We start from the raw sequence: 23669 nt of genomic DNA, 5'->3' as shown, positions 1-23669 counted from the left end.
CTCTGCTGAGGTGCGGGTATCAAAAGTGTCCTTTAGACGGGCCAGTATTTCCTTTACAGTCCCCTTTCCCCTGGCTGACCAGGACTTTACTTCTCTTTGGGCTGCCCCGATTAACTGACCTGTCAGGATGCTCACTTTTTGTTCCTCGGACAGGGGGTATACTTTGAATAGGCTATACAGTCTTTCTTTAAAGTCACTCAGGGTATGCGACTCCCCTGAGTACTGGGGTAACCATGCCGCTCCTGGGATATACGGCATCGTGAAAGGCATCACTGCGGCAGCAGCCGCGCTGGCGGTGGGAGCTCCCTCCATTCCTGGTGTCTTCCTCCCCCCTAGTTAACCGTGGCCTACCTTTCGTTGCTTTTTCTCTGTAGGCCGCGGCTCCGCAGTCGATCGTCGGGGGTCGAGGACTTTGCGTCGCGCGCTGGTGATGTCGGCGTCCGCGGGGCTCCTTCCAGGACCTTGCACAGCGTCAGTGCGTAAGGTGGGGCTTCAGCTCTCGCGCGCTTTTGGTGTCCACGCCCCACTTCTTCCAGCGCGGCGTCCCGGAAATGGCGCCCAATGGCGGGAAAATGGCTGCGGATGGTGGGAAAATGGTTGCGGATGGCGGGAAACTTCACCACGGTAAGTATCACAGTCTTTCTTCAGGCACGCAGTACCCGGTGGTTGCGGGCACAAAATCCTGCTGACTACGCCAAAGTTGACGCGCCCCCTGGGCCGTGTGTGGGGGAATACCCGGAGCCGGATCTCTGTGTGATGCTAGGGGTTGTAGTCTCCGTGGCGGCGACCCGGTCCCGTGGCTCAGGGTGGTCAAACCAGTGGCGGATCTGTTAACTTGGTTTTGTAATGTTTAAATGTCCGACTACGCCACCCATGGATTGCGGTCACTGAGGCTGATGTTGTGTGCGCAGCAAAGGGTAGTATAACTCCCCACGGGAGGAGTATAGCCTCAGGGCAGCGTGTGTAGATGGTGAGGGTTGTGGTACATGGGCGCAGCAGAAATGACTCAGAGTCCGTGCAGTGCAGTTCAGGGTCTTTACTGTTGGTAAGGAAGAAGGCCCTGCCGGGAGTACTGGCTAACATTAGAGGTCTGGTCACTCTGTGAGCGAACAAGAGTCCCCCTGGCCAGGTGGAGGTGTAGGCCTTCCCATCTGACTGCACTCTTCCTGGCTACCCTGCTGTAGTCGTGTAGTAGCCCACGTCCCTGAGTGTACCGTGTGGTGCTCACCCGTATGGCTGGTGACTTGGGGCCTTTGTTGACTTCCGCTCCTCGATGGCGGTGCCTGTCCCTTGCGTGTGACTTAGCGTCTGGCCTTTCTATGGCCAGAGGACCTGAAATCCCCTGCCAGGTGGTTTCTGCTGCTGGGTGTAGAATCCCCACAGCCTCGGACTCCGGTGTCCGGTTCTCTGCGTCTTCTGCCAGGACGAGCTCCGCGGCTCCAGTCCCTGGTCTTCAGCTCCTGGCTCCTACAGAGCTCCTTGCTGCTGCTCTGTCCCTCTCTCTGGACTAGACTAGACTAACCCCGCCCCAGCTCCAGTTTATAAAGGGCAGGTTCCTCCCCTCCCTGGACTGGGGCAGGAGGTGTGGCATGCAATAATGTTCCTGACCAGGAAAACCCATGCTCGCTCTCAGACAAGGTATTTCTACCACTGCGGCAACCAGACCCCTGGGGTGCCACACCTGCATGACTGAAAGTCGCCAGTATCGGGGAGAAATAAAGTTCATATTCTCCTGGGAGACTCGCCGCCGCTGGGCACCTGCTAACCTGCAGGTTAATAGCATTATTCGACCTGACAGACAAAGAAAACCTGATCTTCCAATAGGTTTTTTTTTTTCTATCTAGATCTATTTTTTATTAAATAAACACTTCTAGAAATATGTATTAATAACTATGTAGAGAAAGAAAGTGGGGTTTAGGGGTGCTGGTGGATATAGTCAGTATTACTTGCAGCAAGAAGTGAGGGGCACCATATACCCCATAGGTAATGGATCATTGGTCCTCCCTGCTCTCCGTCTTCAACTTCGGTCACGTGACCAACTAAGACCTGACGCTACACAGGTCCTTATACACAGACGCCACTCTACTTCCGGACGCTGCACGCTGATGCCGGAGTCTCCGGCCTGGACTCCGACATCCACCAGCTCCTGCCTTGCTCTGCCAGCAGTACACCTCTGCACTGCATCAGGAGGAAAGCCGCAACACCACGGATCAATAACTACTTAAGGTACCGCACTGCCTCACCAATGTTTTCAAGACAGCTGCCTATATAGGAACTTCCGCCTATGGTACACACTATAGAGCCAAAAGGCTCTCTGGACACTACAGGGAATTCTTATGCCTAATTCTAAAACTGAATAGCCAACCAACGTTTGTACCTCAGACTAACAGGAACAGGAATCCTGCAGCCAAAATACACCGGCCAACCAGCCCCCCTAGTATAATTAAATTTACCACCTAAACCAGCCAGTGGTAATTTTATTCTATATTTTATAAACTATATAACATCAGTACGAGGGATAAATATACCCTTACTAATTAACTCACTTCAAGTCCCTACAGGTTAACACAGTGAAATTGTGGACTAAACTGTGACCGAAGTAGTCATACTTACCATAGAACAAGCCGTTGGGTAGAACTGAACCAAATAGAGTTCACCTAATCAATCATCATTTCCTTACTGGTAACGTATTTTACCCTATCGCAATTTGTGTATTATATGTTTTGTCAGGTACATGTCTATTTGTCCAGATCATACCTAATGTTACCATTTAGTCCCCACAGTAAACTACCTCTCTAGCCATACAAACACAAGTGGCTCCCCGGAACACCAGGATCAATAATCAAAACCCACTCTTCAGCCAACTAAAACAGGTAATTATCTAGATTTACTGTGTGGCACCCTGCTGCGCATTGGTGCCACAGAACCCAGAAGGGTGCATGGATGGACTTCTCCACAAGAGGCCTTCACACATTCACACATCTCCACCCTACCACCTCACACCAGCAGAGGGAGCCCGTTAGGGATATATATATAGGGAGGGTGGAGCCAGGCAGCTCAGTTTGTGTTTTAGTCTGAAGTGAGTTCAGACAGGTCCTACTCAGACATAGAGAGGGACAGAGCTCAGAGTTGAGCTGAGAGCGTGCTGACGCTCAGAGAGCAGCGAAGAGGCAGCACGCTGGCTGCTGTGCTTAGGCAAGCCAAGGCCTACAGCACGTGTGAAGGCCTAGTGAGGGCCCTGAGTGGCCGAAGGCGAGAGGAGAAGGAAGAAGTAGTGAGGGGGCAGAGGAGCATACCAGGCTCACCCCGATATATATACCGGACACCGTCTCCGCGCCTACAGGGACCCTTTACACCCAGTAGGAACCACCGGAACTCCTGGAGGACTACAGTTCCCAGGTTCACCAAACGCTGATTACAGTACCAGGGCTAGGAGTCACGGAGGCCCCAGCATCCAAGGAGAGTGATCTCCAAGAGAAGGCCCTACCACCAGGTCAGCAGGTGCAAAGAGAGACAGTAACCAAGCTAGGCCTAGCTCCAGGCAGGTCAGAAGCTTAGCGAGTAAAGCCACGGATCAGGAGGCCCTATACCCGCTCACTGGGGAGAGTCCAAAAGTGCGCCCTTCGCCCGGAGTACCCTGGACCGTGCCTGCACCATCACCAGTAAAGGTACTGAAGCTTACCCCCGTGTGAGTGTCCGTCTTTCCTCCGGGACCGTCCTGCCGTCTGTCCCCTGCACCACCATCCATTACACCCAACGCTGCCCTGGAGCTATCTCTACTTGTGGAGAGCCGCACCATCCCTGCTGCCATCACACCAACTCCAGAGGACTCCTCCGCAGTGGCAGCACCCCTTAGCTGCATTCCACAGGTGGCATCACAAACACTTTCCCAAATCCCCTATAAACTATTCCCCCTTTTACTAACCACCCTGGGTCACGGACCGGGCAAGCTACCGTGATATTCCCCCAGCAACCAGAGGCCCGGCTGCCGAGTACCCCACGGCCCAGGGGGCGCGTCAATTGTACTAAGATAAAAGAGGGGCCAAACAACGTCCCTTAATCCAGTTGTTTTTTCCCTTTCAGCTGGTCGCCCTGTATACAGCTGACCAGAGACGCCTACCTACTCTCAAATAGAACATACACACCACCTAATTGTGCTCCAGGTATATACGGTCCACTTCCTAAAAAGGTAACCTGATAACTCATCTGAAGCAGCATATTATAGCAATTGTATATACCCTTCACAAGTATCCACACGCCTTGGATCACTCAGAAAGACCCACTAAAGTGAACCTCAACCCTCAATACAGTGGTACCTCATATTCTCAACAGCAAAAAATTCCCCAGCCAAGATTCCCCTTCCCTCCCCTCTGCCCATGCAATTTATCATCCCTATCTATGAATTTTAATTATTGCTTTCTATGAATTTTTACTTTTAAATTTAATAAACCGCTTTTATCAACCAATCCTCTTGTATCTTTCCTGAACTCAGTACACTAGCGCAGTAGTCCTTTAACAAATGTATGAATAACTGGCTTGCGCACACTTGACTCTGCCCACTTACCAAGAGTCGTACACCATGTACAGTAGTCAGATTAATAGAAATATAGCACAATGCAGAGTTATGGGACTTGTTTTATGCAGCATGGAGATATGTCAGAAGAGCGGACAGCTAGCTGTAAACAACATGATACTGTCTTGTCGAATTCAGATTCTCATTGTTCTGCCATGTGGAAATAATGGTATCCTTCAAAAAACAGGTGCGTTATGAATACAAAACACTTAAAGTGAACCTGTAAGAAAAAGAAAATGCAATGCGATCTGAGCGCACCAGGTTATAGAGAAGGAGGAGGTGTGCAGAATGATATGTGATTTTGTGAGAAAAGATTCAGTATAACCTGTGATTTATTCATTTATTTATAGCTCTGCTCTCTCTGGGACTTCCGGGACTTCCGGTCCAGTGGGCGGTCCTATCAGTGACTGACAGTTATTTCTCTATGCACACTTATACACAGATAGCTGTCAGTTATTGATAGCCCCGCCCACTGGACCATACATGCCAGAAAGAGCAGAGTATTAAATGATGAAAACACAGGTTATACCTAGTCTTTTCTCACAGCACTATACATCAATCTGCTGAGCTCCTCCTGCTTTATAACATGATGCCTGCAGATTATACTGCTTTTTCAGGTGACAGGTTTACTTTAAGGTATGTGCACACAGAGTTTCATTTGTATAGTAAAACAACTTGCTGTTCATATGTTCAGTCTTTTGAACATGTTTTTCCTCTTCAGGTTTTAAAAAACACCTGGTGGGAAACAAAGTGCATCTCACTTCTTTGTAAGCGTTTCCTGATGGAAATCACTCCAAACTAAGCGCTATCCAATCAAAAGACTGCAAAACTTAGGAAAATACCTCTGCCGAAATGATTCAAAGCTGCTACAAGAAAATAATCTACGCGTTGTTTGGCGAGTGTTTCAACACGTTACAAATACTCCATGTGCACATAGCCTTACTCTACCAATTGATCAGTTTAATTACAGAAATTAACATTGTGTTATTTGTGCACATTTTAGCAAGCAAGAAAAGGAAGCTCTGACAAGAGGCACAGTCGATCTGCTAGCTAGTTCTATGCATTCAGCATTGAAATTGCAAAACAAAGATGGAAAAGTCATGGAATTATGACAATCACAGGATGGATAGATATGTTATTAGCACATGTTGACAAAATGGAAGCAAATTTTTCAAAACCGCTCGATTTATTCAGCATGGAGTATGAGTGTCACATGCAGAAATACAATTACACACCTCAGCTGCTATCAGGGTAGTTATTAATGGTTGTCTAAGAAATGTTCTGTTACGCTGAATACACTTAGGCACTCAAATCATCAAGATCCGCTGCTGGCAGCTCCCTTTGTAATAGACAATGACATCCCAGATGTGATCGATGGAAGACATTTCCAGAGACCCTGCAGGCCATTGCAGCATGTTTAGGCCTCATAGGTTTCTCAAAATGGCATGAGCAGCATGGGTCCTGGTGATGTCCTGTCCATTGTTTAATTTGCATATCATTAACATATCTGTCAATCCTGTGATTTCCATAATTCTACGACTATTCCTTCTTAGTGTTGCAATTTCAGTGTTGGGGAGTGTATATTCTAGTGGGGTATGTCCTCTTACGTAATATTTCAGCTTCTACAGATCTGAAGTGTGTTAGGAAGTCGTCATGGTTACAGTAATCTTCTTACAACATTTGTCATTTTCTTTTTGCACCCTCTCCCCATGAATGTGACTCGCCCAGGGGGATATGGGAGAACTCGGTACCCGGGCATTTACCTTCGTTGTAGGATGTCATGACAGTCGGCTCCCGGGCCCGTACTCTGGGGTCTCTCTTGAAAAGGGGCTTTGTCACTTGATAGAGCGGTTAGCAGTTTTGTCTTGTGACGCCACCTGTGGTTTCTGGTAATAGGTAACCAGCGCTGCTGCAGACCTCTGGGGCGGTTGACAAGGCAGCTGGGTTGGAACGGCTCCCCACAGGTGGAGCGGGCCCCAGGGCAGTGTGGAGGAAGGGATGCAGGTGAGAGGGGGCCAGGTCGGATCAGGGGGAATGACGGACACGCACACAGGAGATTCACTTTGGTACCTTCCCTGCTGTAAATAACAGGTACGGTCCAGGGTACTCGGGAGGAAGGGTGCACTTCTGGACTCTCCCCAGTGAGCAGGTATAAGGCCTCCTGGTCTGTTTCTTCCTCTCTCTAAGCTCCTGGCCAGCCTGCAACTGGGCCTAGCTTCTATGCTGTTTCACTCTCTCACCTGTCGGCTTGGTAGTAGGACTTTCTTCTGACTACCACGATCCCTGGACGCTGGGGCCTTCATGGTTCCTAGTCCTGTCAATGGATTTAGCTTCAGGTCGACCAGGGACTTGTAGTCCTCCTGGTATTCTGGTAATCCCTACTGGGTGTAGAGGACCCTGTAGGTGCGGACCCGGTGTCCAGTTTGTATTCTGGGGTGAGCCTATGATGCTCCTCTGCCCCCTAGTCACTTCTCTCTGCTTTGCCTCCGGCCACACTCGGGGCCCCCTCAGCCTTCAGCACGTACTGTAGGCCTTGGCTTGCCTCAGCACAGCAGCCAGAGTGCTGCTTCTTCACTGATCTCCTAGCGTCAGCACACTCTCTCTACCTAACTCCACCCTCCAGTATATATATCCCTAACAGGGCTCCCTCTGGTGGTATGAGGTGGAAGGGTGGAGGTGTCTGTATGTAGTGAGGGCCTCTTGTGGAGAAGTCCGTCCATGCACCCTTTTTGGTCCTGTGGTACCTGTGAACAGCAGGGTGCCACGTTCCCCCCTAGTAAAATTCAGTACTCCTGGACTGAAGCATTTTGTAACAGGTTACAACAATGACAATTATAATAACAGTAATATATTTTCTTAAAGTTACAGTGAGTTCCATAAAACAGGTGTCCATCTCACTGATAAAGATGCAAATCGAGCAGCATGAGGGACCTGTCCGAAAACCCTCAACATAGGCCCTGGGCGTGGCTGCAGGGCATAGGTGATCCGACGTTGGACCACGTCTTCCGCCACGCCAAACGGGTATTTGTTCAGTGGTCATCTGTTGCATACAATCAATAAGGGCACTTTAATAAGTGCAACTATTTACATGACAGTTTTTGGCTGCTCACAGTCCTCAGCCTACAAGTCTTTATACCCTTATGGGTAACTGGGCAACACACATATATAACTTTTTCAGTTCACACAATAAATAATAGTAGGCAATACCCAACTGGGTAACTATTTACACTTTAGGCATTTTGTATTTTAATCCCTAAACCTGGCATGGATTTGGCCTTATGTGCTGCATGTGGATCTTCGTAGCACTGGAGTGATACTGGTGTCTGTGTATGCACTATCTGCTAACCTATCAGATCTACATGTAGGTAAGTTATAGAAATGCCTCAATCTCTCTATAGGACTGGCAAGTGCACTGTTTACTGGGCCTTCAGGCTCTGCTTCAACTGGTGACCCTCCTCTTACTGGGGACTCTTCCTGTTCCTGAGCAGGTTCTTCTAGGGCGCTTACAGGTTCTACTTGTGGTGGAGGTTCTTTTGGTTGCTGATAGAAGTGTATCACTGGTATGATAACTGCTCCATCAAGTTGAGGAGAGTCCACAGGGAAGTCTCCTAGAACTGTATGAATTACATCTTCCTTGGGCTCTTCCAATGCTAGTGTGGCGCCCCTGAGGGTTCAGTCGCCACAGAGGTACTGCACCTCACCCAGAGATGTGGTGTCTCCTTCTCTCAGGTAAGGAGGGAGTGCTGCCCGGAACCCCAACACCCGCATTCAACACTACACTGCTCCAGGCCGGCTGGAAGGGCAAGATGCACTGTGTTCTGCTGAGCCCTGTCCTTGGATGGAGTGAGGTGAACCAAAGAGAGAGGGTACCAGTAGTGGGTGTAGGTGGAGGATGCAGAACAGTGGAGCACTTATAGAGGAGGTGTATATAAAGGGGGGCCATCTTAGAAAGAGTTAGTTAGTTAGTTAGTTAGTGAGTGTGGACTCAGTGAAAGGAGAAGAGGGGAGCAGAGTCTCTTCAGGAGCTCTGCTCCATGAGTGGGGCCTAGTAAGAAGAGGCCAGGGGGGGGGAGCAGAGGAGGAAGGCTCCGGTAACAGAAGGGATCCCAGGGGGTACGGTGAGTGCAGGACGGCACCCGTACGCCCGAATCTGCCAAGTGTTAGAGGGATCAGGCCACAAGAAGGGAACCGGTCCCTGGACCAGCAGTGTTACTCTAGGTCTTGGCTGGAAAACCGGAGGCTTCTGCACTTCCATGGTGCAGTTGCCACAGTCTCAACCTAGTCACTGTGAAGGGCATCAAGTAGGTACGGGAACTCCAGGTTGCCCAGAAGGACTTCAGAGCACCCGATCGGGACTGTGTGTGGGGAAGCGCAGGGCAGGAGGGAGAAGACCCAGCGCGGGAAGTCGGTCTAGTAAGGAACATAAAGAAAGCGGGGTTCCGTCAAGCGTTCCTGATATACTTGAGAAAGTGCTGAACCCCTTGTCTGGTAGACGCAGTACGACGCAAGAGGCTGACACCCGTACAGTGTACCTGAGGAACTTAAACAGAACTGTGAGTAAACTCGGATGACTGCACTCCACTGCCTCAGTCAGTTATTTTTGCTGCGCCATCTCTCCTGCACCTCTAGCCCCAGCATCACCACCATCAATACTACACTGCCCTGGGGCCCGCTCCACCTGTGGGGAGCCGTTCCAACCCAGCTGCTCTAACAACCGCCCCAGAGGTCTGAAGCAGCGCTGGTACCTATTACCAGAAACCACAGGTGGCATGACGAACACTTCCTAAGAACTACAAATCCCATATAAAAATATTTTCCTTCCCCTTTTTGTTGACCGCCCTGGGCCACGGACCGGGCCGCCGCCACTGTGACATTTCCCTTCCCCAGCATCTATAGGCCCGGCACCGAGTGACCCACGGCCCTGGGGGCACGTCACTATAAGAGGTACTTCTTCCCCCTGTGTCTTCAGTAGACCTGGGCACAATTTCAAGTGATATCTTGAAACTGTTGCGGTTGTCTAACCTCCATTTTTGCTGATCAGGCAGGTTTTGCTGTTGTCAAATCTGCAATTTAACACAGTGTAGGGCTCTCTTTCCCACTGGTCATCGAGCTTGTGACCTCTTCTCTTCCGCTTTAGCACTATTTCTCCAGGTGCCAAGGGTTCTGCTGGTGCATGCTTATTGTACTGTTCTTCTTGCCTTTCCCTTACTCTGTTTAGACTGTCTTCGACACAGGCCTGTACTTTCCTGTACTGCTCTTGCCGACTTGTGTCCCAGTCTTCAGTGGACATATCTGCAGTAGGTTCTACCACTCCGAGTTCCAGGTTCATGGGCAATTTTCCAGGTCTTGCTCTCATGAGTAGAACTCACAGGTATGTGGTTATACAGGTCTACCAGGTCAGGTAGTTTATCTGGCCACTGGTTCCTCTCTTCCAAAGGTAAGATTTTCAACAGGTCTATGTTGTTCATTTTCTTGCACATACCGTTGGTTTGAGGGTGATACGGCGTAGCCCTGATCTTCTTACATCCATACAGGTGACAGAATTCTTTAAATAGCTCGACTTCAAAAAGGCAGGGCCTTGATCTGTGAGCACCTTTCCAGATATCCATGGGGTCTGCAGAAGTAGGCTTGGAACGTTCTTGCTGCAGTTTCTGCTGTCAGATCCTTGACAGGGGCTACCACCAGGAACCCGGAATAGTGATCCACCATAGTCAGTGCATAGGAATAGCCTTATCTGCTGGGTGTCAGTTTGACGTGATCCAGAGCGACAATCTCCAGTGGTTGGGTTGTTTTGATGGACTGCAAGGGTGCTTTCTGGCCGCCGTAGTCTTTCCTTCTGAGGCTACAGGGTCCACAATTCCGGCACCACCTTTCTATGGAGCTCCGCATTCCAACCCAATAGAACCGGTCCTTCAGCAGGGTTTCCAGCTTCTTCCAGCCAAAGTGACCTGCTTGATCCTGGTAGGCCTCTAACACCATCTGGATGTCTGTCCTGGGTACTACAATCTGCCATGCCATTTCATGGGTTCTAGGGTTGACATACCTTCTGCACAGCTTCTCTCTATAGATGAACAGCCGGCTTCTCTCATTCCACAGTTGTTTGGCTTGTGGAGGAGCATCCTTCTCCAGGTGAGTACCTTCTTGGGTTATCAGTCCTTTGATGAGGCTGACAACCGGGTCACTGTCCTGGGTTTCCTTCCAGTTGTGATGAGGTAAAGGGTTTAGTGTCTTACCACGACATCTTCTGGAGGCGCGCTGCTCGTGGACCATTCCATTTCTGTGGAAAGCAGGTAGTTCAATTTCTTCGAGATCCTCCACTTCATCCTCGGTGTCTGACTGGTGGGGTATTCTTGACAAGGCATCAGCATTGGTGTTCTTGTGACCTGCCCGGTACTTGATTGTGAACTGGTAATTCGACAATCTGGCCACCCAACGCTGTTCCATGGCTCCCAACCTGGCTGTTTCCAGGTGTGTCAAGGGGTTGTTGTCAGTAAAGGCTGTAAATTTAGTTGAGGCTAGGTAATGCTTGAATCTTTCAGTGATAGCCCAGACCAAGGCCAGGAACTCCAGCTTGAAGGAACTGTAATTCTCCGGGTTCCTCTCAGTAGGGCGAACCTTCCTGGTGGCATAGGCAATTACCTTTTATCTGCCGTTTTGCTTCTGGAATAGCACAGCTCCCAGTCCCTCGTTGCTGGCGTCGGTGTACAACAGGAAAGGTTGGCTGTAGTCAGGGAAAGCCAGGATTTCTTCACCAGTTAGGATCTCCTTCATCACTGCAAAGGATTCAGTCTGTTCCTTGCCCCACTGGAATGGGGGACTTTTACCTCTCTTGGACTGTCCTATTAGGAGATCTTGTAAAGGTGCTGCCTTTTTGGTGTAGTCCTTTATGAACCTCCTGTAGTACCCGACCAGTCCCAGAAACTGACGTACTTCCTTGATGTTTCTCGGTTCAGGCCACTTCTGGATGGCAGTGACCTTCTCCGGGTCTGGTGCTACTCCCTCTGAGCTGACTATGTGCCCCAGGTACTGAACCTTCCGTTTGAGCAAGTGGCACTTGGAAGGCTTTAGTTTCATCCCATACCGGGACAATGCTTCAAATACCTCCGCCAGGTGCTTCAGATGGTCTTCATACGTCTTTGAGTACACGATAACGTCATCCAGGTATAGCAGCACTGTCTCGAAATTCCGGTGTCCTAAGCAACACTCCATCAACCTCTGGAACGTTCCAGGGGCGTTGCAGAGTTCAAACGGCATACTGTTGAACTCGCATAATCCCATAGAGGCGGTGAAAGCTGTCTTCTCCCGGTCTTCCTCAGCAACAGAGACTTGCCAGTACCCACTAGTGAGATCCAATGTGGAAAAGTAATTGGCAGATTTTAGTGCCGCCAGGGATTCCTCTATACAGGGCAAAGGGTATGCATCTTTATGTGTTATTCAATTAATTTGCCTGTAATCTACACACATCCTCATGATACCATCCTTCTTCCTGACCAGGACCAGGGGAGCTGCCCAGGGGCTACAGCTATCCCTTACTACCCCTGCCCTTTTCATGTCATGCAACATTTCTTTCGCTTTCAGGTAATGCGCTGGTGGTATGAGTCTGTAATGCTCCTTGATGGGTGGATGATTACCTGTGGGTAGGTGATGTTGTACCCCTTTGACCCTTCCAAAATCAATTGAGTGTTTACTAAACACCTGTTCATATTCCTGAACCACCCTGTAGACACCGTGTTTTTGATGGACAGGAGTGGCGTCAGTTCCAACATGGAGCTGCTGACACCATTCCTCCAGCTGAGCTTTGGAGTCATTGTCCTCCACCATGTCTGGTGGGGTCAAGGGTTCCACTGTGTGTATAGCATCATTATTCACAGTATACAATCTGGCAACAGTGGAATATCGTGGCAATTTGACTTCTTCCCCCCCCCCCATAGTTTAGGAGGCGTACGGGCACCCTTCCATTGTGCACATCAACTACCCCTCTAGCAGTTAGGTCTGTGTTCTGAGTTAACGGGCTCTACTACCGCCTGGTAGTTCTGTCCCCTGAGGCCTATTGCTGCCCTACACCAAATCAGCATTTCACTTAGCGGGGGAATCACAATGGGTATCGGGTCTGTCACCCGTACAATACCAATTTCACCACCTGTTAGTTTTACCTGTTGCTGGTACAGGAGGGCTCAAATTTCTTTCTGGAGCACCTTCCTCTTCCCTGGTTTGGCAGTGTCAGCCATCTGTTGGAGTAAGAACAACACTTCTCCCAAACAATTAACAACAACATTTGTACCAAGTATCATATATAAGTCTGTATCGCCAGGGTTAGACTCTACTACAATCAGTCCTTGGTCCTTTAGTTCTGCTCTTCCCATCTTCACTGTCACGTCCTTAACCCCGACTAGGCTAAGAGGAAGGCCATTGGAGGCATACACAGAGAGGTTTGGGTTTGGCGGGTGGAGTTAATCTATGGACCAGTACCTTTTGTAGAGGACATCAGGTATGATGGTTACCTGTGATGCGGTGTCCAGTAGGGCAGGTGTTGCGATGCTGTCCAGCACAATGGACAGGAAAGGTCTTCCTCCCACGAACCGGTAGTACCAGCTTGATGGGCCTGGTCGGTCTACTCCTGGGTGTCGGCCCTCGACCCGTTTAAATTACAGGTCCATGCGGGGTGGCCTGCCTTGTGGCAACAGTAGCAGACGAATTCTCTTGGAGGGCGACGTTGATCGTTGGTCCTCCCACGGGGTGGTGTTGTCCTCCTTCTTCTCCTCATCCAGGGGACATCCTCAGGGCTGTCGGCGAGTAGGATCCTTCCATCCGTCTCGGGCTCTGTCTGTAGCTGCAGGGCGCTCAGGACAGTGGTCAGAGTTTTACTTAACTGACGCACTTCAGAGCGCAGACTGTCCAGCTCGCTAGGGATGCAGGTGAGAGGGGGCCAGGTCGGATCACGGGGAATGACGGACACGCACACAGGAGATTCACTTTGTACCTTTACTGGTGTAAATAACAGGTACGGTCCAGGGTACTCGGTAGGAAGGGTGCACTTCTGGACTCTCCCCAGTGAGCGGGTATAAGGCCTCCTGGTCTGTTTCTTCCTCTCTCTAAGCTCCTGGCCAGCCTGCAACTGGGCCTAGCTTCTATGCTGTTTCACTCTCTCACCTGTCGGCTTGGTAGTAGGACTTTCTTCTGGCTACCACGATCCCTGGACGCTGGGGCCTTCGTGGTTCCTAGTCCTGTAAATGGATTTAGCGTCAGGTCGACCAGTACTTGTAGTCCTCCTGGTATGCCGGTAATCCCTACTGGGTGTAGAGGACCCTGTAGGCGCGGACCCGGTGTCAAGTTTGTATTCTGGGGTGAGCCTATGATGCTCCTCTGCCCCCTTATCACTTCTCTCTGCTTTGCCTCCGGCCACACTCGGGGCCCCCTCAGGCTTCAGCACGTGCTGTAGGCCTTGGCTTGCCTCAGCACAGCAGCCAGCGTGCTGCTTCTTCGCTGATCTCCTAGCGTCAGCACACTCTGACTACCTAACTCCACCCTCCAGTATATATATCCCTAACAGGGCTCCCTCTGGTGGTATGAGGTGGAATGGTGGAGGTGTCTGTATGTATTGAGGGCCTCTTGAGGAGAAGTCCGTCCATGCGCCCTTTTGGGTCCTGTGGTACCTGTGAACAGCAGGGTGCCACAAATGTAGATGGATTACACAATTGTTCTTGTTCACAATGTTTAACCTCGGCAATCGCAGAAACAAAAGTTCTGAAGGCACAGCAGGTGATCAAGAATGACTATGGTAAAGAGGTACGCTCAAACACATTTTTAGCTGATGGTTTGGTATCTAAAACAGTTAGGCTTGGGCTAGCCAGCAACTCTGCTCACATAGCCAAAAACATTTGTGCAACTTACTGTTGTGCTGTTTTAGAGATGTGGTTTGACTGACAAAAACCACAGGCAGGTTGCCATAAGATCGCATGTGACTTCTGCTTTAGTTCATTTGCTTGGTCTGGTACCTGGACACCGAGTTGCTCTAGTAAAACCAGAGTGAGTGTTCCCATGTGTGATCACTGTCTTCTGTGCTCCATTTGCGTAGGTTTATGTACCGCTGCTAACTACGAACAATCAAGTGGAAAAGAGCCAGTGCTTGCCAGACTATTTGCTGGAAGAGTAAAGTCCTCAGAAAGATCTAGAAAAAGCTCTAGCTCATCCAGCAGCAAAGGATGAGATCCAAGGAAGCTGGTTATTATTTATTGGTGACGTACAGGAAACGTTCAACTGTGTTACTACCCGGAGAACTGTGTACATATCGTCCTATATGTATTTTATATGTGATCTCCTTACAGATGAACAGAACACTAGAAGTTTCCTTATCTTTCCATTCATTTTTAACAAGAGACTACCTGAATCTGAGATACACAGCAGGGTCCTCCTTAGTATTCTTATAGCTAGAAGATTCTTGGAAATTAGTGGTAGCATTCTGTAAGATTATTTTAAGAAAAAAAAAAGTATGTTATCCATGTAGTGAGACTTCAGTCTAAAGTCACGTTCTCTTCGTGCTGTTATTAAAGTCATTAGACCCACAGACCAGTATTGTGCAAAAAAAATGTGCCCCTATTAAACTAGTATAAAACCACTTTAAGGATCTATGTTCTTATTGTACATGATGCCATTGTCTCAGGTTAGCAATGTATTGCTCTTCTAGCACTTATTACTGTACTGTGCAGTCTGATGTCAGTTCTGTATGCATGTCTGTTCTCAGCATATTAATAAAATATTGGCATTGTTCATGTATGATTCATAATTTGGATTGGTGCATTTTGTTAGCGGCGGAACCCAAGTGTGTTACAGCTCATCAGAATAGAAATTTAATTGGAAGAACAGTGTTAAGACATTCAGCAGAAACCATTTCAACAGTAAATGGGGAAGAACTCTCAAAAATTCTTCATTAAATGTCACTTGCTGAACCCAGCAGGAAGTACGGCGGCGTCTAAAAACCACTAAAGTTGACAAATCCCCGGGCCCGGATGGGATACACCCGCGAGTACTGCAGGAATTAAGTAACATCATAGATAGACCATTATTTTTAATCTTTAAAGATTCCATAATAACAGGGTCTGTAGCACAGGACTGGCGTATAGCAAATGTGGTGCCAATATTCAAAAAGGGGACAAAAACTGAACTTGGAAATTATAGGTCAGTAAGCTTAACCTCTACTGTGGGTAAAATCCTGGAGGGTTTCCTAAGAGATGCTATAATAGAGTATCTGAAGAAGAATAACCTCATGACCCAATATCAACATGGGTTTACAAGGGACCGTTCCTGTCAAACTAATCTGATCAGTTTTTATGAGGAGGCAAGTTCTCGACTGGACCAAGGAAATGCAGTGGATGTTGTGTATATGGACTTTTCAAAAGCTTTTGATACGGTTCCACACAAAAGGTTGATACATAAAATGAGAACAACGGGGATAGGGGAAAATATATGTATGTGGGTTAAGAATTGGCTCAGTGATAGGAAACAAAGGGTGGTTATTAATGGAACACACTCAGACTGGGCCTCAGTTAATAGTGGGGTACCACAGGGGTCAGTATTGGGCCCCCTTCTTTTTAACATATTTATTAATGACCTTGTAGGGGGCATACAGAGTAATATTTCAATATTTGCAGATGACACTAAACTCTGCAGGGTAATCAATACAGAGGAGGACAATTTTATATTACAGGAGGATCTATCTAAACTAGAAGCTTGGGCTGATAAATGGCAAATGAGCTTTAATGGGGATAAATGTAAGGTAATGCACTTGGGCAGAGGAAATAAAATGTATAATTATATGCTTAATTGTAAAACACTGGGCAAAACTGTCACTGAAAAAGACCTGGGTGTATTGGTGGACGACAAGCTGACGTTTAGTGGCCAGTGTCAGGCAGCTGCTGCAAAGGCAAATAAAATAATGGGAGGCATTAAAAAAGGCATAGATGCTCATGAGGAGAACATAATTTTACCTCTATACAAGTCATTAGTGCGACCACACTTAGAATACTGTGTACAGTTTTGGTCTCTGGTGTATAAGAAAGACATAGCTGAACTAGAGAGGGCGCAGAGAAGAGCGACCAAGGTTATTAGAGGACTGGGGGGTCTGCAATACCAAGACAGGTTATTACACTTGGGGTTATTTAGTGTGGAAAAAAGAAGGCTTACGGGTGATCTTATTACTATGTGCAAGTATATGAGGGGACAGTACAAAGACCTTTCTACTGATCTTTTTACTCTGAGGCCAGAGACTTGGACAAGGGGGCATCTTCTACGTCTGGAGGAAAGAAGGTTTAATCATAATCACAGATGGGGATTCTTTACTGTAAGAGCAGTGAGACTATGGAACTCTCTGCCACATGATGTTGTAATGAGTGATTCACTATTAAATTTAAGAAGGGCATGAATGCCTTTCTTGAAAAGTATAATATTACAGGTTATATATACTAGATTCCTTGATAGGGCGTTGATCCAGGGAACTAGTCTGATTGTCGTATGGAGTCGGGAAGGAATTTTTTTCCCCAATGCGGAGTTTAGTGTTTGCCACATTTTTTTTTTGCCTTCCTCTGGATCAACATGTTAGGCTATGGGTTGAACTAGATGGACTTAGTCTTCCTTCAACCTTAAAAACTATGTTACCATGTTACTATGTATACTATGTAAAATTGGTGCAGAATAAAGGGAAACAATTTTGGAGGAGATGTAGATTCTTAAGAGCTGGTTATTTTCTAAACTGGTCAAGATAACAACTTAATATAGGTCCTAGAAGGATTTTATGAGCTACACCCATGCGGCAGCTGGAGTGGTGTAGAAGCATGACAGCTCAAACAGTGGAAACTTCCTCTGAAGAGATCAATCGTGTTACTATAAGCCAGTCTGATGGACGAATCCTGGCGCACATCACCTACTTAAACCTTTTACTGGCGACTGTCAAATTTGAGAGACTAGGTATAATATGATTTGGGTACTTTTCAGGGTTTGGGCTGGACTCCCTTTATTTCCAGTGAAAGGTACAGTTGCATTTTACAGAATTTTCAATATAAGTTTGAAGATGTCTGTAGCTTTGTGCCAAAACCAAGGTCCAAAATGACATAGATTGAGGTCAAGGCTTTGTGCAAACAACTCAAATTCCTGTACTCAAAACTTATCAATCAACTAAGTGAAGCATTGGCACAGCACCGACAAACCAAAACATCCCATCAGTCATCAGCGCCTGACCTCACAAATGGTGTATTGGCCACAAATTTCCATAGTCACTTTACCATCTTGTAGAAAGCCTTCACAGACAATGGAGGCTGTTATAGCTGCAAAAAAAGAAGCCAACTACAGGTGTATCTCAATCAATTTATAATCAAAGTATTGTCTGATCTCATCAGACAGTACTCACAAAGGTGAACACCACCAAAAGGGAAAAGAAAGGGAAAAGAAGGGAAAAGGGTGTGAGTAAAAGTGAAATTCTTTATTAAATAATAATATTAAAACCTAGTAAATCATACATCCCATTAGGGATGTATAATGGATCATGATCCACTAAATTCCCTGATCAGTGCCCTGATAACCTCTGTACAAGGGCCCATTACACTTATATCTACTAGACCTGCCACACTTTTGATGTCACCTTATATAATATTGGGAGTGTATCCAATGGGCTAGGATAATTTTTTACTATTGAATTCACACTGGCCATATGAGCCTTTATTTAATAAAATCTCTCCTGGCTGAGGATACTAGTACAATTCAGCACACTTTTGATATAATCTATGGCATCTATTTTGTAAGCATAAACCCAGCCATCAATTATAAGGGACATTGGCTAGGGGCTTATTTTACTAATAATTTGATTTACTGTCTGACTCTATCAGGAATTTAGTGGATCATGACGCCATTTATATAATCATGATCCATTATAATGATCTACTAGGTTTTAATATTAATATTTAATGAAGAATTTCACTTTTACTCACACCCTTTTCCCTTCTTTTCCCTTTCCTATTTGTTTATTTTTTTCTCAATAAATTTAGAATATCAACAAAAAGTTAATTTATTTCAGTTCTTCAATGAAAAAAAGTGAATCTCATATACCATATAAAGCAGGGGTGGGCAATTCATTTTCCCGAGGGGCCACATAAGACTGATGGTTGTGGAGGGCCGAACCAATAGGCTGAAATTAATTTTGCTCCATATTGATATCAATATATTGATTATAATTATTAGATTAATATTAATTGCATGACTTAATATTGAGCAGAAGTATGCTGACATCCCATTATATACCGTTTGAACACGAATACAACCCCTTCTATATACCGTATGAGCCCCATAGCCTCCCCACGTCCAGCAACAGACCCTCATAGCCTGCCCATGTCCTGCAGCAGACCCCCCATAGCCTGCCCATGTCCTGCCAAACATCCCATACACATTAAGAAAACACATATTCACCTTGCTCCCATTCCCCCGGTGCTGTGCCTCTGCTCCTGCAATGATGTCATCGCGTCAGCTGCTTCACACGCTGATTGGCGGGGGAAGGGGCTGGAGGCCCCTCCTATACCAATGCACTCAGCGGTGCGCACATGAAGACACGGTCAGGCAGCGGTGACAGCAGGGGGCAGGTATGGTGCGGTCCATGGGCCACTGCTTTAGTCCTTCAGCTCTCAGTCTGCGGGCCGGACTGAACAGCCAGATGTTGCCCGCGGGCTGCACTTTGCCCAGGTCTGATATAGAGTCATTACAAACAGTGATCTATTTCAAGTGTTTTTCTGTTAATGTTGATTATGGCTTACAGCCAATGAAAACACAAGTCATCTCAATAAATTAAAATAATTAACAAAAACACCTGCAAAGGCTTCCTAAGCATCTAAAAAGGTCCCTTAGTCTGTTTTAGTAGGCTCCACAATCATGGCGAAGACTGCTGACTTGACATGTCCAGAAGGCAGTCATTGACACACTCCACAAGGTCCCAGAGTTCCAATATTCATTTGGAAATCAAGGTCCCAGAGTCTGGAGGAAGAGTGGAGAGGCACACAATCCAAGCTGCTTGAGGCCTAGTGTGAAGTTTCCACAAACTGTTTAATCAAGACCAAAGTCAGCGCAGCCGTCTACGAAGAAATTTTAGAGCACTTCATGCTTCCCTCTGCCGACAAGCTTTTTGGAGATGGAAATTTCATTCTCCAGCAGGACTTGGCACCTGTCCAAACTGCCTAAAGTACCAATGCCTGGTTTAAAAACAACAGTATCACAGTGCTTGATTGGCCTTCAAACTCGCCTGACCTTAACCCCATAGAGAATCTATGGGGTAATGTCAAGAGGAAGATGAGACACCAGACCCAAAAATGAAGACGAGCTGAAGGCTGCTATCAAAGCAACCTGGGCTTCCATAACACCTCAGCAGTACCACAGGCTGATCACCTCCATGCCACACTGCATTGATGCAAAAGGAGCCCCGACCAAGTATTGAGTGCATTTACTGAACATATATTTCAGTAGGCCAACATTTCGGATTTTAAAATCATTTTTCAAGCTCTTGTTATAAAGTATTCTAATTTACTGAGATAATGACTTTTGTGTTTTCATTGGCTGTAAGCCATAATCATCAACATTAACAGAAATAAACTCTTGAAATAGCTCACTCTGTTTGTAAAGACTCTATATAATGAGTTTCACTTTTTGCATTGAAGAACTGAAATAAATTAACTTTTTGATATTCTAATTTAGTGAGATGCACCTGTGTGTATTAACTTTTATTACCTTTTGACTATATAAAGTAGAAGATGATGGTGGCAGGTCCTTCAGAGTGGGTGGGGGGCTGATTTTTCTCGCACCTTTAATCCATTAAAAAGCAGTGCTATTAACCCCTTAAATGTCATTGTCATGTTAAGACATTTTTCGAGTTTTGGAAAACCTTTTGTCCAGTGTCTGCAGTCTGTTAAAAAGCCTGTTCTTTACTCGAATTTCTCTGACTCCCCGCATTGAAGCTCCACTGTTGATCTTGGTCAACTCTAGGCGGATTCGCTGTGCTCAGTTGACTGCTGTGCTGTTGGCGTGATCAGGGCCGGCTCCAGGTTTTTCTGGGCCCCGGGCGAAAGAGTCTCAGTGGGCCCCTTTAACACATACCATGATTCATGATGCAGAGATACGGCGGAGAAATATATATGTAGCACCCCGAGGACTCGGCTGCTACAGGGGTATTGCACCTCGAACCAGAGGTGTGATATTCCACTCCCGGGTAAGGATGGAGTGTGGACCGGGGCTCAGTAGGCTGCATGCACCACACACACCCCATTTCCGAGGAACAGACCAACGGTGCTCCCACTAGACAGAGTGCAGGCACAACAGCTTCTGTTCCTGGCTGGAGGAGGGAGGGGGAGGAAAACCCAGTGGTGTAGGAGCAGATAGGGGTGGGTTTCTGGGCATAGGTAGGAGCCCATTGGTTGCTAGTCACCTGGGCTCGGGTGTCAGAAGGAGGTATATAAGGTGGGCACTATCTTAGGTCAGTGGTCAGTTCAGAGAGGAGCTCAGCCAGAGAGAGCTGACAGGGAGCTGTGGCTCAGTCTGGGCCCAGCTCCAGAGGCAGGCCTGGAGTGGAGGCCAGAAACAGCAGAAAGAGAAAGGAGAAGGAACAGGAAGGAAAGTAAGAAAGGAACTGAAACGGAGGAGAAAGGAGGCAAGGAACACAAAGAAAGGCCCAGAGACACGAAGGCAGAAGGAACCCCATATTCCCAGAGGAGATACTGGGTGAAGGGTTGGCAGAGCAGGGTACCGGAACCCGAATTGGTGGAGGCGACTAATCCTCAGCCAAAACCGGAGGTTGTGACCACATCTTGGTGCGACCCCTCACTACATCCACCAGAAAGGCATACCGCATAGGGTCAGGGAGACCGGAGAGAGGTTTCACCAACAGAAGGCCCGAGGAAGCTGGACAAAGGTGGGTCACTGGTGGGGACGGCCAGTAGAAAGGAAGAGAGGGGAGCTTTCAGCCACACTCTGGAATTGCCTGGGAGTTGACCGAGTCCCTCACCTGGTGGACGCAGCACGGCTCGGGCAGTCACTGCTGGCCGAAGTGACCAGAGCAACAACTGTGAGTAAAGCTTTGGAAACTGCACCACACGTCTCTGTGATTCCTTGCCGCTCCAGCACCACTAGCACTGGGACACTCACACCATCACTCCCATCATCTTCCACATTAGCTGCCCTGAGGCAATACTCCTCCCGTGGGGAGTCATCCCATACTCAGCTGCGCAAACAACATCAGCCTCAGCGGTCGGCAGCGCAGCGGCGGTCCCCACTGACCGCAATCCACGGGTGGCGTAGTCGGACACTTATTACAACATTTAGACTGCCACTGGTTTGACCACCCTGGGCACGGACCGGGTCACCGCCACGGAGAACTACAACCCCCAGCGATCCGGCTCCGGGTATTCCCCCTGCACAGCAGCAGCAGCACAGGCCCAGGGGGCGCGTCAACTATATATAGTACAATGCAAAGATTTCACTTCTTACATTACATGAGTGATATCTATTGTAAATTCCACAATAGCTCAGAAACCGGTGAATCGCTCCACACAGAATACTGTCCCCCATATAACGCTCCATACAGAATACTGGCCCCCATATAAGGCCCCATACGGAATACTGGCCCCCATATAAGGCCCCATACGGAATACTGGCCCCCATATAAGGCCCCATACGGAATACTGTCCCCCATATAAGGCCCCATAAGGAATACTGGCCCCCATATAAGGCCCCATACGGAATACTGACCCCCATATAAGGCTACATGCGGAATACTGGCCCCCATATAAGGCTCCATGTGGAATACTGGCCCCCATATAAGGCTCCATGCAGAATACTGGCCCCCATATAAGGCTCCATGCGGAATACTGGCCCCCATATAAGGCTCCATACGGAATACTGGCCCCCATATAAGGTCCGTACAGAATACTGGCCCCCATATAACGCTCCATACAGGATACTGGTCCCCTTATAAAGCTCCATACAGGATACTGGCCCCCATATAACGCTCCATACAGGATACTGGTCCCCTTATAAAACTCCATACAGGATACTGGCCCCCATATAACGCTCCATACAGGATACCGGTCCCCATATAACGCTCCATACAGGATACTGGTCCCCTTATAAAACTCCATACAGGATACTGGCCCCCATATAACGCTCCATACAGGATACTGGTCCCCTTATAAAGCTCCATACAGGATACTGGCCCCCATATAACGCTCCATACAGGATACTGGTCCCCTTATAAAACTCCATACAGGATACTGGCCCCCATATAACGCTCCATACAGGATACCGGTCCCCTTATAACGCTCCATACAGGATACCGGTCCCCTTTTAACGCTTCATACAGGATACTGGCCCCCATATAATGCTGCATGCAGGCTGTTACCCCCCACATAATGCCCCATACAGGCTGTCCCCCCCTTATAATGCTCCATGCAGGCTGTTACCCCCCACATAATGCCCCATACAGGCTGCCCCCCCCCCTTATAATGCACTATGCAGGCTGTTCCCCACCTTATAATGCCCCATACAGGCTGTCCCCCCCCTCTTTATAATGCCCCATGCAGGATGTCACCCCCCCCTCTTTATAATGCCTCATGCAGGATGCCCCCCCCTCTCTTTATAATGCTCCATGGAGGATGCCACCCCCTCCCCCCCCTTCTCTTTATACTGCCCCATGCCTCCATACATAAAAAAAAAAAAATCAAATACTCACCTCCCTTCTCCTCACCTGCTACCTGCTGCCCGCTGCTCGGGTCCGAACTCCAGCGTTGTCAGCGTCTTCCCGCTCAGCGCTCCCTGTGACGGCTCAGGGGAGGGCGCGGTGTAAAGACGTCACCGCGCCCTCTGACCTGAGACGTCACAGGGAGCGCAGAGCAGGAAGACAGCGGATCTGACGCGGCACGGGGAGAGGTAAGTATCCAGCTGCCGGGGCCCTGAGCAAGCGGCGGAGAAGGGCGGGCGCTGACACCGCTCTCCTCCGCCCATAGCCCAGCGGGGTGCGCGACCGCCAGTGGGCCCCTCTGCCTGCTCAGGGCCCCGGCATTTGCCCGGGTTCGCCGGG

The 23669-nt window shown here is 48.1% G+C and overlaps 1 protein-coding gene across 4 annotated transcripts in view; it reads left to right on the top strand.

Annotated features, from left to right (window-relative positions):
* The window catches only part of LOC141197825 (armadillo repeat-containing protein 1-like), a 32759-nt gene extending 17599 nt beyond the window's left edge, over positions 1 to 15160 (top strand). For 2 of the 4 annotated variants that reach the window (XR_012269865.1, XM_073662900.1), the window contains exons 5-7: positions 2553 to 2682; positions 2775 to 2873; positions 14649 to 15160. The gene's annotated coding sequence lies outside the window, so the exon portion shown is untranslated. Of the gene's footprint in view, positions 1 to 2552; positions 2683 to 2774; positions 2874 to 4083; positions 4466 to 14176; positions 14360 to 14648 lie in introns of those variants that run through there. The other 2 variants (XM_073662901.1, XR_012269864.1) reach the window with 2 other exon arrangements.
* Positions 15161 to 23669: the final 8509 nt, after the last annotated feature.

The sequence above is a fragment of the Phyllobates terribilis genome, unplaced genomic scaffold (assembly GCF_046119375.1).
Source record: "Phyllobates terribilis strain yellow unplaced genomic scaffold, ASM4611937v1 Scaffold_89__1_contigs__length_6337102, whole genome shotgun sequence".
Classification (NCBI taxonomy): Eukaryota; Metazoa; Chordata; class Amphibia; order Anura; family Dendrobatidae; genus Phyllobates; species Phyllobates terribilis.
This window is presented reverse-complemented; position numbering and strand designations above follow the sequence as displayed.